This window comes from Callospermophilus lateralis, unplaced genomic scaffold (genome assembly GCF_048772815.1).
Source record: "Callospermophilus lateralis isolate mCalLat2 unplaced genomic scaffold, mCalLat2.hap1 Scaffold_52, whole genome shotgun sequence".
Lineage (NCBI taxonomy): Eukaryota > Metazoa > Chordata > Mammalia > Rodentia > Sciuridae > Callospermophilus > Callospermophilus lateralis.
The window spans coordinates 5,018,145-5,032,904 of NW_027514454.1; positions in this window are offsets into that span (position 1 = coordinate 5,018,145).

A 14,760-nucleotide genomic window follows, 5' to 3' on the forward strand; every position below is an offset into this window, starting at 1 on the left:
GACAGACACAAAGTGCACAGATGGACAAGATCCCTACAGAACACGGTGCTATGGTCAGCAAGAAGGAGAGAGCTGGGCTTGTAGGTAAAGGGCCGGACAGTGGACAGGTCAGGAGAGGCAGAAAGCCAGACAGGACAGGGAAGGGCCAGCCTGCAGGGTCTGAGGGCAGACGATTGTGGGCAATTGTCACAGCAGGTGCAGGAGCCTGAGGCAGAAATGAGCTTGGTGCACCTGGGGGAAGGAAAAGGCCAGCGCGGCTCAGCTGAAGCCCCCTGTTAGGAGATGAGGGCAGACAGTCAGGGGCCGGGTCATCAGGCCCATGCTCCGCCCTGGGAAAAAGTTTGGATTTTGTTCTAAATGCATTTGAAGGCCACTTGGATATTATTAAGCAGGGGAGCGATGAGATCTGGTTTGCCTTTTAAACCCATCACTCTTAAGCCTACCCCCGGCCCAGCTCTGAAGTGTGAGTGCACAGGTGCACGCACACCCCTTCTCCTAAGAGCACCGCCACTTTCCAGGTACCTAGGCCTGCCTGCGCCTCTCCCGCCCTTCAGCCCCTGCCAGAGCCACCAGGTCTGCCCCAGGAGTGTTCCTGGCTCAGCCTCTTTGTATTTCCCCGCCATGGCCTAGTCATGTCCTTGAATAAGGTCTGCTAATGTCACCTTCCTCTTCAGGAACTCCAAAGACCTCCGGTCCCCAAGAACCCAAGTCAGAATTCTCTCACCCTCCCGTGTCATCCTGAACTGCTCTTCTCTCCCTCTGCGCTCACCTGTGTGCCTTCTGTACGCCACCTGTATACATCCTGTGCTCCACCTGTATGCATTCTGTACTCCACCTGTGTCCTGTACTCCAATTGTATACATCCTGTGCTCCACCTGTATGCGTTCTGTACTCCACCTGTATGCCTTCTGTGCTCCACCTGTATACATCCTGTACTCCACCTCTTTACATCCTGTACTCCACCTGTATACCTTCTGTACTCCATCTGTGTGCCTTCTGTACGCCACCTGTATACATCCTGTACTCCACCTGTGTGCCTTGTGTACTCCACCTGTATACATCCTGTACTCCACCTGTGTGCCTTCTGTATGCCACCTGTGTGCCTTCTGTACTCCACCTATATACATCCTGTACTCCACCTCTTTACATCATGTACTCCACCTGTATACCTTCTGTATTCCAACTGTGTGCCTTCTGTGCGCCACCTGTGTGCCTTCTGTATGCCACCTGTATGCCTTCTGTACTCTACCTGTATACATTCTGTACACCACCTGTATACATCCTGTACTCCATCTGTATACCTTCTGTACTCCACCTGTATACATTCTGTACTCCACCTGTGTGCCTTCTGTATGCCACCTGTGTGCCTTCTGTACTCCACCTGTATATATCCTGTACTCCACCTGTATACCTTCTGTATTCCACCTGTATACATTCTGTACTCCACCTGTATGTGTTCTGTACTCCACCTGTATACATTCTGTACTCCACCTGTGTACATTCTGTACTCCACCTGTATGCCTTCTGTATTCCACCTGTATACATTCTGTACTCCACCTGTGTACATTCTGTACTCCACCTGTGTACATTCTGTACTCCACCTGTATGCCTTCTGTACTCCACCTGTATACGTTCTGTACTCCACCTGTATGTGTCCTGTATTCCACCTGTATGCCTTCTGTGCTCCACCTGTATACATCCTGTGCTCCACCTGTATATGTCCTGTGCTCCACCTGTGTACATCCTGTGCTCCACCTGTATACATCCTGTGCTCCACCTGTATACATTCTGTGCTCCACCTGTATCCGTCCTGTACTCCACCTGTATGCCTTCTGTACTTCACCTGTGTGCCTTCTGTGCTCCACCTGAATACATCCTGTGCTCCACCTGTGCACATCCTGTGCTCCACCTGTATACGTCCTGTGCTCCACCTGTATACATTCTGTGCTCCACCTGTATACGTCCTGTACTCCACCTGTATGCCTTCTGTACTTCACCTGTGTGCCTTCTGTGCTCCACCAGTATACATCCTGTGCTCCACCTGTATATGTCCTGTGCTCCACCGGTATACGTCCTGTGCTCCACCTGTATACATCCTGTGCTCCACCTGTATACATTCTGTGCTCCACCTGTATACGTCCTGTGCTCCACCTGTATGCGTTCTGTACTCCACCTGTATACGTCCTGTGCTCCACCCGTATACGTCCTGTACTCCACCTGTATGCGTTTTGTACTCCACATGTATGCCTTCTGTACTTCACCTGTGTGCCTTCTGTGCTCCACCTGTATACAGCCTGTGCTCCACCTGTATGCATTCTGTACTCCAACTGTATACATCCTGTGCTCCACCTGTATACATTCTGTGCTCCACCTGTATACATCCTGTGCTCCACCTGTATACGTCCTGTGCTCCACCTGTATACATCCTGTGCTCCACCTGTATGCCTTCTGTGCTCCACCTGTATACGTCCTGTGCTCCACCTGTATACGTCCTGTGCTCCACCTGTGTGCCTTCTGTGCTCCAGCTAATCTGGCCGATCTGCTCCTCTTGCTCCTCTGGCTTGCTTTTATTTGCACTATTTCCTGGGAGTGAACTGACACTCCCTCAATCACATCTAATGAGGTCTTTGCCATCCAGTCTCTGGAGTAAAATGATACTGTCTCCTCAACACTGGCTCTGCTCTTTCTGACTAAATGTGAACCTCTTGCAAGATTTTGTCTGAACCTTTTAGAGTATTTATTATATTCTTCTTTGTATTACAGTTAATTCCCCTACCAAATTATTAGCCCCTTGAGGATGGGCACTGAATACTATTCATTTTATTTTTGTTTTTTTTAGTTGTAGATGGACTCAGTGCCTTTATTTTATTTATTTTTATGTGGTGCTGAGGCTCAAACCCAGTGCCTGACACGTGCGAGGCAAGCGCTCTGCCACTGAGCCATAGCCCCAGCCCGAATGCTATTCACTTTTTATGGCTGTGAGATCTACCAAAGAACCAAGTGCTTGCAAGAGGTACCTGATAAATACGTGTTGAATGAATGAATGAACAATGGAATAAATAGACAATAGATTCTAAAATTCATCTTTGGGCTGCATCACTCAGCAAAATGACTTTTGGAAATCTATGAATAGTCAGAAGAGGGAAGAAGCAGGGTCCAACCCTTTCATCTTCACAATGGCTTGTAAGGGCCCCTGAGAAAACCAATAAGCGTGGAGACAGTTTTCCATTGCTGTCCATGGAATGGGAGTCAGGAAAAAGTCACTCGGGAGTTGCTGGGAATCATGCACTGTGTTGACGGGCCCTAGGACATGGACTCCAGTCTGTGGCTCCCCGCTACCCACAGTCCTTCAATCCCCACGGTGGATTTATGGAAAATAATGTAAAACCATTTCTCCTAGCAATTAATTTTGAGTTGAGCAGTTCCTGTTCTGAAAAAAAGACAGAAGTTTCAGCTGATTTCCCAATTCTTCACTGTACTATATTAACATTCCCAAAGACTGATCAGTGTGTTGGGGTTTACCTCAATCAATGGCCCTGGTGAGTTCATTTATTTTAAGTGGCTTGGCTTTGGAAGAAAGAACTCACTCGTGGAGCAGCCTTCTGTTTCTTTCTTACTTTCTTTTTAAGAAAATGGGGGCAACATTTGCTTGGGAAACAACAAAGCAACCTCTCCTCACTATCTCTTGCTTTGTTCATTGACCTTGACTCTTTTTGTGAATAAGATGGTGATCCCATGGCATTGTTGCTATTTAAATGACAGGGACTGTTAGTACCTTGCTTAGATGAAAGCGTCTGTGACTAATCATATCTGGGCATCATAAGGAACTGATGAGGTGTCTTGTTTTCATTCCTTTGTCACAGCTTAGAAGACTCCTCCTAGAAGGTGAAGGGATCCATGCAGATTGGTCCCTTTAGTGAGGGGAACGCAGCAGTAGGTGGCTCCTGGGCTGCTGCTCCTCCTGAGTCCTAGTGAGGGCTCGCAGGGAGGTGTTCCCCATCATCATGTTCATCCACCTTTTACTCTGAAGTATGGAGTCCTGCAGGAAGTGGACAGAGGCAGGCCTTTCCAGGCTGGTGTCCAGAGTTTAGGGAGCCAGCTTTCTACCAGCTTCACCTCTCTGTTCTCTGGTCTTAGTCCCTGACCCTAGAGAGCCGACTACTGGTTGGAGAGTCCAGGAAACAGTCTTCTTTTACAAACACTTTTTTTTTGCGGTGCTGGGGGTTGGACCCAGGGCCTTGTGCAAGTGAGGCAGGCCCTTTACCAGCTGAGCTGCATTCCCAGCCTGCAAACACTGTTTCTATATGTACGTGAGGTCAGTGAAGAGATGCAGGTGTGAGCCTATCCTTAGGGATGAGGGTTTCTTCTCTTGGCTGTGGTTCTCTGAAGGAAGGGGAAGAAAGAGCCTTTTTATTATGACATTTGGCTCCTTGGGGTCAGAAGTACTCTCCCGTAGTTCAAGAAAACCAGGTAAAAAATACTCCGTTTTCATTTCAGCAAGGTCATTCTCAATGGGATAGGAAAACCTGGATGCAACGCTGGTTCTGCTTTTAACAAACGTCTATGGATCAGTTTGCCTAACTGTAAAACAGGAACAAAAATACCCGTGTGTGAAGGTTTTGCACAGGTTTCATGGATGACAGATATAGACAAGATAGAGAAATACAGGGGATGACAGAAGAATCTGGTGGTCTGGAAGCTGAACAATCAGAAGATTTATCATGACCTCCCAAATCCTCTGTCTTTGGACCTGTCCCGCTCAATTAATATAGAAATGATTTGGTTAAAGCTATAGAAAGCATTTTTAAAAATCTCATTTGACAGAGGATGAAAATAAGGGATGCCCTGTTGGCTCCATTTCTTATCACAGTGCTAAAACTCCATTTGCTGACAGAAAAGAAGAAAAAGAAAAAGAAAAAAAACTCATTTGAAGATGCTATAAAATTGGTAGAAATGACTAATAAATGCAAATGCAAAAAATAAACCAAAAAAGCCTCAAAATGTTAATTCTAAAAAAATAAATTTCAAAATAGATACAAGCAAAAATAACTTAAATCCAATATATGAATCCATAAGTCCAGGTTGCTTACATAGCAGCCTGTGCTGAGGAAAGGAGATGCGGGAGGGGGGAGGGGAGGAGGAGGCTACACCAAGAGACTGTGATACCTAACGCAGGGAGGTGAGGGTTCTGCATTCCCATGGAGACAAGTGATCAGTTTTGAATGCCTCTCTTTAAAAGGAATACAGACAAACTGAAGGACATTCAGTACAATGGCCAGAGAGAAAAAACTTACACGGTGTCCTATAAGGAACTCAGTGTTCCACCTGGAGAAAAGAAGTCTCGCGGGGACCCTCAGACCTATTTCAAATATGGGGAGGACCACATGTAGTTAAGATGGGTGAAACTACTACGTGTCTCCCCAGGCAAAGCCAGGACCAGTGAAAGATGAAACAAAGCTCAGGAAGGTTGCACAAATCTGCCCTGTCCCCACTGGTCTTTCTACAGACTCTGTGTGGCCTTCGAGGGGAGTGCCACCATCAGAGTACAGGCCCCTGACAGAAGACCAGACCAGAGGAACCCCAGAGTTTCCTTGTACCCCTCAGAAGTCATGGCTGCCCCTGATCTTTGGGAGACAGATCCAAAGGTAAATGCTTTTAGTGAAATATGTTTAATTAATTAATTAATTAATTTTAAAAAAATCCCTGAGTTCTGGGCAAGTAGTGGTTTCAATCACCAGCACAGGACTATGGAAAAGGAGCTTAAGTGGAGACAGACAAGTTTGGGTCAAACCCCAGCTCTGACACCTGCGCTTTGACTTTATGCAAATTACCCAACTAACCTTAGCCTCACTTTCTTCATCTACCCATGTTAGTACTTAGCTCAAAGGTTGTTGGCAGGATTAAATGAGGTACCGTGTCTCATTGATTCTAAGATGCATATGTATTTGCATTTTAATTGCTCTGAAATGAAGATATTAAACATTCTAATATTGATGGTACATATAGCATACATACAATTTAATTGGAAGTGTTTTTTTTTTCAAATTTCGTGGTGACAGATTGAAGTGGGCCACACAAAAATCAATAGCAATTTATATTCAAAGGAATATACCAATGTGTACTAAAAATTAGCATAACGAATGGCACACAGTGTGCTCAGTACAAGGCTGTTTCTGTTCTTCCTTTTTAAAAATATTTTATTTGTTAGTTGTAGTCGGACACAATACCTTCATTTTATTTATTTACTTGTAAGTGGTGCTGAGGGTGCAACCAGGGTCTTGCACGTGCTGGGCGAGCGCTCTACCGCTGAGCCCCAACCCCAGCTCCCGTTCCTTCTTTTCTAGACAATTGTTCACGACCTTCTGGGAAACAGGGAGCTCCTCCAGGATTCATAGCTAGAACTGGCTGACAGATTCCCAAGATGGCAGACGAACGAGGATGTTCACTCTCACCCGATCTCTAGGAGGTCATTCCTAACTCCCCCTCACACCTACACACACTTAGGTCCGGGTACAGTGTGTCTACTCCTTCCCTACCCGTTCTTCCTGTGGTCATGGAAACATTCTGTACCTCCCAGCTCTGCTGGCTCTGTATACTCGAGTTAAACCGAGGTTCACTTACAAACGCCAGGCCCGACGCGCCTGCCGGCTTTGTATGAGGAGAGATTCCCGCCCTCACCAACGCTCTGCTCCCAGTTTCCCAAACCCGTCACCTGCCACAGATTCGACTTCTTCCCTCTGCTGGTGCTCAGGTCAAGGTGTTACTTGGCCACCAGACGCACAGAATAAATTCAGTGCTGCAAGGGTATAGCAGTAAGGGAGATTCTTTCTTGACCTGGCTGGCCCCGAACATGATCACCAGAGAGGTCTTTCTTTCCTTCTTTGTATTCAGAGACCATGGTTGTCAGTGCAGATTTTTCCTCATGTAGGAACGTATCGGATCCTTTACAAATGTTACCAAGCATGTTGCCTCACTGTTATTTTATGTTAGTGAAGTTGGCCAGGTTAATTACATATTACAAAATCCACCTATTTATAGCTATCTCACATTTTTTAAATATTTAATGGTATACACCATCTAATCTTGCAGCAATATTAGAAATTCATTTGCTAATGTGCTCTCTCTCGCTCTCTCTCTCTCTATCTGGCTCTCTCTCTCTCTCTCCCTCTCTCCCTCCTCTCCCCTGCCCACCCCAGCCCAACTTCTAGACAGTGGATTGCTGCTTGGTACCCCCAGCAGAGGGTGTGCAGAAGTATGGTCAGTGAGAAGGTAACTTAGTCATGTTCATTTGACCCCCTGTATGTCTGTCATCACACTAGGTTCTGGGACTAAGGAGAAAGGCCAAAGCTAGGCCTTTAAGGGATTCGTCTTCTAGAATAGAGATATGGAACAGAAGCCTTACTGAGCAGCAATTTCCTCAAGCAATGACACTTGCTGATCTGGCCATGGTCTCCACCCCCTCAGCATGTTGAGCCACAGCTAGTGGCAGTGGGCTGCCCTGGGATCCCCATACTCGGCTGCAGTTGTCTGTTCACAAAGATTCAATGTGTTTGTTCCTAGACCTATCTGTGCTAGTTCTTCTTATTATTGTAATTACATGATTTAATTAAACTTTTTTAAAGTAGAGAAATACAGGTACAAAAAAGAAATTGTTTCTATAAGATCTAAGTTGGATATACGAGAGAGACATTAAAAGTGAGTTACTAAAACCAACAACCACAAAACTGTGCTGTCAACGTAGGCATGGGAGAGCCAATTGCAAAACATCGTTTAATTTGGGAAAATTCATTTGTCCCACAACTGTCTTTAAGGTCTTGCTCCACTTTAAAGAAACCAAGACAAATACACATATATTATTTATATATAATAATTTATATATATGGAGAGAGAGAGAGAGAGAGAGAGAGAGAGAGAGAGAGAGAGAGAACGCACCTCAGATTTGCAACTCCAGGTCAGAGGGCTAATCGGAGGCCTTAGACTCCAAAGATGAGGCTAAAGGTTAGGGAATGATTCCATCATTTGTATGCTTTAACTCTCTTGTTCAACTAAATCACTAATTATGAATCAAGTCGGTTATGAATGGGTTTCTAACGTTGTTAACATAAAATGTTGAGAATCAGACAAGATGGCCTCTTACGGGGAAGAGAGTGCACAGGCAGACTCCACGGGAAGAGGTAAGTCCTGCTCCTTGTCAAAGGGGTCCGAAGTTCCCAGGGAAGTAAGGAAGGGCGAGTCTCTTCCCAGGGGAGGACCAGGTGAGTCAGTTTTCTAAACTTCATAGATCAGCCCCGAGTTAAGCGAGCATAGATGTGGCTCTTTTTCCTGCCCTGTGTTCTCCCAAGTTACCCGTGCCTCAGTGTGGGCGGAAGGTGAGGAAATAGCGGACACTTCAGTGGGCTACTGTGAAGATGAGGTGATCATGTAGTAACAGAGAGGTAAGCAGAAATCATTCTAAGACTTTTCAGAAGTAAGGTAATAGGAATGCTGAGGATGATTCTAGAGATGAAGGAAATATTTCATTTATTTCTAAGTCCCACACCAAGAACATAAGAAGTATGAGACTGAAGAGAGGAGAGGGTGGAAATAGTCCCCAGAGACTGGGAGTTCCTAAGACTGGCACATGGAATGGAAGACACTCTTAACTAGCACTCAACTTAACTAGTACTCAACTCAACTCACCAGCACACAACAACTGACCAGACTCTTCCAACAAGCCATGACCTCCACTTGTTTTTCTGTGTGGGGACACAGGGTGGTGCAGATGACCAGGGGACGGGGACTAGAATTCAGTCCCTTGATGGCAAATTCTATATGCACTCCAACTTCCCAGGCCACCTTCTCTGGAGCTGCTCAGTTCACAACCCTGTGCTGGGCTGTCTCCTGTTTATTCATTTGTTAAAACTTTTGGTAGGAAAGGGAGCTGCAGCTAATGGCTGAAATGAGGGAGGGCTGGAGATTACCAAGGATTTCAGTTATGCTGCCTACCTCCAACCTCCATTACCAGGGATAATCAGAAGCCAGCTCTAGCAATTTTCCACAACTTTCATTAATTTTAAGTAAATTTATATACTGTCATTTTCCCCCCTTTACCCAGATTAAAATGTCCTCGTCTTTTCAGTCTCATTGCAGGCAGACCCCTTGCATGTCTTTGAGACTGTCTGTTGTTTTTCTCTGGATCCTTTGTATTTCTGCTTTATTTTCTTTGAAATGAAAGGTCCGAATGCTGAATTTTGATTTTAAGGTGAAGTCATAACATCAATGTATATCATTAAAATGTTTTATTGTAATTACATAAATATTCAATGCCAAATTATGTGCACTATATTATTTTCTGCATTATTCTTTATTCCATTCTCAAATTTAATACAGCCTATTATATCTCATTCATTCTTCTGACTGCTGCTGCGCAGTGAGCACATGTCTCCATTGAGCGATCCACAATGATCCGAGATCTTTTTCCTGAGCACTTACAAGTAGAGTAATTCAGAGCCCACCAGTGAGCATGAGCTGTTTCAATTGTTCCTTCCAGTGTACATTAGCTTGCACTTGTCTACATAAAATTTCAAAGAATCATAGATATTAAAGATGGAAAAGACCAGTTAGTTGATCAGGCCTTCCCGCTCTGCCAGCAAAAGCAGGCAAAGGAAGGAATTCTATCAGGATGTACTATTTTAATGATGCTGATTAATAATGATTACAATTACCGTTCATAGTATGTGATCTCTTTCATCCTGAAATCAGTTAAAAGACTTTTTAAAAGCAGCATTTCTCTTTTAAAAGGAAACCAGGCACATATATCAACGTTACCATACTCTAAGTCAACCCAAAGAAGCCACAATTCAATTCAGTTGCCTGCAATAAACAACTCCTGCCCTTTTGTGTACCAGCTACTAAGTGGTTTCTGGCAGTGACACATAAAGGTATCAGAGTCATTCTGAGGGTCGCAGATAGGGGTTGGGGTGGTGGCTCAGTGGTGGAGCACTTGCCTTGCCTGTGTAAGGCCCCGGGTTTGAGTCTTAGCACAACATATAGATAAAGTAAAGGTCCATTCACAACTAAAATAAATATAGATTTAAAAAAAAGAGTAGAAGATAACATGGACACTCTGGGGTAGAGTTTCTCCGGCTCCAGGAATTGAGAAAGACTTCATGAGGAAAGTGACAATTGAGACAGGCCTTAAAGGATGAGCTTAAAGTTCGTCGACAAGAGTTTGGGGGAAGGGGATGTGAATAAGGACCAACCAAAACAAAGCTAGAGATCGTCACTGGGTCTCCACTTTACAGTATGCATTTTCTCACTGCATGTGAATAAAGTCTACTTGACCTCTTAGAAAGGATCAGGATACAGAGACTCAACTAGACCAATCACCTTAAAACACAACACAACACCTGACTACCGGTTGTGGTATACTTATGGAAACAAGACAGAATACCTTAAATAGGACTCCCTGAAAATTTTTTTTCGGAAAACCTGGTATTGTATGTAAGGAAAATTGGGACTTCCCAGCTAGAGACTAAATTCAAATCAAAGAGTAGATGCATAGACGATCTACCTGTTGGTGCCTTCTTACTCACCGAGCAACACACGAGAACTGATACTAGGGCATCATTGGATCACTCCACAGATTTGTGGGTCCTTGTTGGAACACTGTACAACTCTAGAACACAGAGTTGGGGATAGAAGCATAGAACAGGAGGTCTCATTTTCTGACTCCTTCAGTAGGTATCTGTATAAGTATAGACTAGGAAAAGGCCGATATGTTCTTACACTGAGTAAGAGTAGATGTTTCTCTACTTTCACTCAAAGAACCTGACCTTTGAAAACCCTGTCAACATATCCGTTACTTACTATATTAGTTTCTTATCAGGTTAGCTATTAATGCCTTTTTCATAACACCACTGGTCTGAAGAAGAAGGAGATAGCTGAAGACTTATGGCTCCTCCACATTTCCCTCAAGGACCTTGCAAACATCTCCTACGTGAAGCCTAGCAATTTTCTGCCAATTTCATTGCCAAATTAATCGTCCTCTGCAACAATTGACTCCTGTAGTTCTTTGAGCATTGCTATGTGTTTTACAACATGTGCAATCCTCTCCCTCCGACAGGATGGGAGTACCTTAAAGGAAGGGTTTCATACTCCATTCCTCTGCATTCCCCACGTTGCTGAGCTCATTTTTTGTTGCCTGACACACAATAAATATTCACCACATGTCTGTTAAATCACTTCTCTGGGTCCTGGAAATCTTATTTTGACATATTTAAATTATTAAGTTTTTTTTTTTTTGTCTATAACCTTTCCAAAATTTGCCCTAGTCTGTTTGATCATGTCACTCGGATTCAGATGCCAGCTCCTTGTAGGTGGGTGCCTAATGCGATCCTTCATTTAATCAGTATGAACCCTGGTAGGGAACTGAACAAGACCTTAACAAGACTTGAACCTTGAGTGAGTCACTTGTGACTTTGCAAAACCTTTGGAGTCACATGAACCTGGGTTTACACAGACTTTATATTCAAGCTATGATTGTCCTTTACTAGTTTTATGACCTTAGTTGTATGAACTTGGGCAAGTTACACTCTCTAGACCTCAGGGTCCTCAACTAGGAAATGAAGGTATTAGCAGCATCTGTCTCGGTTTAAACGAGATAATGTATGAAAAAGTTTAGCTCTGTCCTTGGCACAAAGCAAACAATGATCATTGTGGTATTCTCATTCATGAAATAGAAATAATAATACAACTGCTTTAGAATTATTGTAAGGAATAAGTAAAACAATAAGTGAAAATTTACTTAACACACCATTCCATAAGTGCTTCCATCTTCCTATGAGCTAGGATAATGCTACAATTGGATGAGGACCTATTACATACCAGGCTTGGTATGTGATACAGTCACTTTAAATATATGGGCCCATCTAATTTAACTCTTATGACAAGGTATCGAAATGATAATCATCATCCTTATTTTACAGTTAAGTGAGTTGAGTTGAAGAGGGAATAACCAGTCCAAATTCACGTAAGTGCTTCAGATTATTCCAGAAGCTACAGATGAGAAGGATTAGGGGTAGATGAGGGAAGTTTAGGAAACACACACACACACAGAAGAAATGTCCTATGGAGTTGGGCATTTCTATTTGTTCTCATCCTTGGCCTCCAGTTCCAGAATCATGCTTGCTTCGTGCACTGGCCTCTGGACTCCATGTCAGTATGTGTTCACGCTCACTCTTCCCCTACTCTAGCTTTTAAACAGATACATAAAATAATGCAACGATATCATCCATCCAAGAGTCGACTCTCACCCCTCCCTCTCCTGGTCGGTCTCACTCGTGAATCCGCTGTCTCCATGGTTGTCTTTTCTGTCCACTAATTATCACCCATGAAACATTTAATTTTAATGACATGGTTATCCTTAGTTTCCTAGACTTCCATATGGACTTCCATTAGGTACGTCAAATGTACGAGCTGCCACTACGTGGGAGGAAAACGGCCCTTCCATGGTTCCTCCTAAAAAGCAGTCCACCCCAGCCCTGCCCGCCCCCTAGCCCTGCCCCAGCCTCCTGGACCAGAGGGGAGTGTCCGACCTCTGGCCACTCCAACACAGCCATCTGAGGACAGAAGGCGTCACAGTGGGAAGGTGAGATGTGCTAACTGGGTTCTTCCTTGGGATCTGCATTATGGAATTCTGGAAGAATGAAGAAATTTTCAGGAAAACAACAACCGGAAGAATATAAAGAAAAAAACATGAGAAAGAAGCCATGAAGGGGGGCAGAGTAGGGAGGGCAGAGTTCTGGTGTGGGAGTCCCCACAAGTTGAAAAAGCTACAATTGGGTGTCAGTGAAGGCTACAGATTAAACCAGCAGGTGCCATGGGAGACAGGAAGCAAACAGCCAGAGAAGGAGGCTGAGGGAGCAGGAGGTCTCCTGGGCTGTCACAGTATGAGAGCTCTGCAGTCTGACTTCCAGCCTGTCTTGAGCCTCCTCACAGTGAATGCCCCTGAGTCAGTCCTTTGCAACTGGAAGCCCTTTTCCAGAGAGTTCAGCACTTAAAGTGTCTTAGAGAACTGAAGTGTATTGTTCCCTTCTGCATTTCTGAAGGTCACCACGCAGACCCCTGGAAGCCAGGCGCCCACCTGGCTGCTCTCAGATCACCTTTCTCAGACCCCTCTTCATTCTCCATTTCTGAGAGAGGAAACTTCCCTGTACCTAACACCTAGATATCAACCAATGGTCCTACCAGGGTAGGACAGGCAAACGTGACCAAATCATCTATCTTCAGTGATTCTTCAGCAGAAGAAAATAAGTCATCAGTGAAGAATCATAGGCCCAGGAATGGGAAACATCAGAAGCATGCTTTAGGGGAGACCAGCTGGGAGCAAGAAAGGATCCCGGGCACACAAAATACTGGAGTACAAATGTCAATTTATTCTTTGCAATGAGAGAAAAGGATGAAGAACTTATGGAGATTTCCTTTTTAAATGTGAAATATAATGTTTCAATTCAGGGTTTTTTTAAAATTCCTTTTGCATTTACATTAATTAATAGGCTCTATTTCGATGTGAATTGTTTACTCATTCTACAGCACTTATTGATCACCTGCTTTGTTCCTCCCCTTCCTAAGCATTAGGGGTCCAGACACTAAAAATGTCTCGCCCTGAGGGAGCCACTTCCCAGAGTGGAAGGCGGAAGATCTAGGACAGGTGCTAAGGGTGACAGGGTGCATGCCCAGCTCGGGTGGTGCAGCATGGTGGGGTGATGATGAGGGGAGGCTTGGGTCAGGAAGTTTTCCAGAAGAAATGCCCAGGATTGAGGCTTGCAGGCAGCAGGAGCCGGTGTGGAAGGAAGAAGCAGAAGGGCAAACCAAGGAGAGGGGCAGCCTCTAGGTCACAGTTACCTTAGACACCCTAGTGTCACGCACCTCTGTGTGGTGAGTCACCAAAGCCACCAAACAGGCATCCATAGAGCCTGTGCCCTGACCCTTATTCGGAGTCTCCTGGCCATACCTCCTCACAAAATCTCCCTCCTCAAATACATACCGACTGCACAAGCCCGAGAATAATAAAGAATCCAACATGTCTAGTGTGTAACAAGATAGAACTACCTCCAGGTTCACAAATGTCTCTTCTGAGCTAAATGATGGCTTGGTTTCTTTCAAATGCTATTAATTGCAGTTTTGAGTTTGTATATTTATTTTTCAGGCAAAAGGGTGATTTTTTTTTTTTTTGTGGAATTACTAAAGCTTTTCAATGCTTGAGACCAAAGGCATTTTAAATTTTGAAGTGAATAACGTAAAACTACTTTTGATAACTACTTAATCCATTAAAAATTAGATTGGCAACAATAATAATAAATATGTAGAATACGCTTTTCTTTTCCTTTATAAAAGCAGTTAGCATTCATCAATAATAAATATTTTACATATTTCTAGAGTATATTTGTATGTTTTAAAAAGCTTGCTGATATACTCATTCTGCTTTTCTATCTTTAAAATCAATAATACATCACTCTTATGCATTTGCCTTTGAGATTGTAATGAAATTAAACAAGATACCCAATGTTAGAAATTCTAAGCAACCCAGAATAAAAGGATCAATATAAGTCAAAGATAATTATGTATTGGTATATATGTGAATTGTTTGTTGTCTTCAAAATATCCTTTCCCAATTAGGAAGTAATTATATCTTATATACTATTTTTTTTTTCAGATGTGGGAAAAAAAAAAAACAGACCATGAGGCCGATTAAGAGACTCATTGGTTTACTAACTGTCA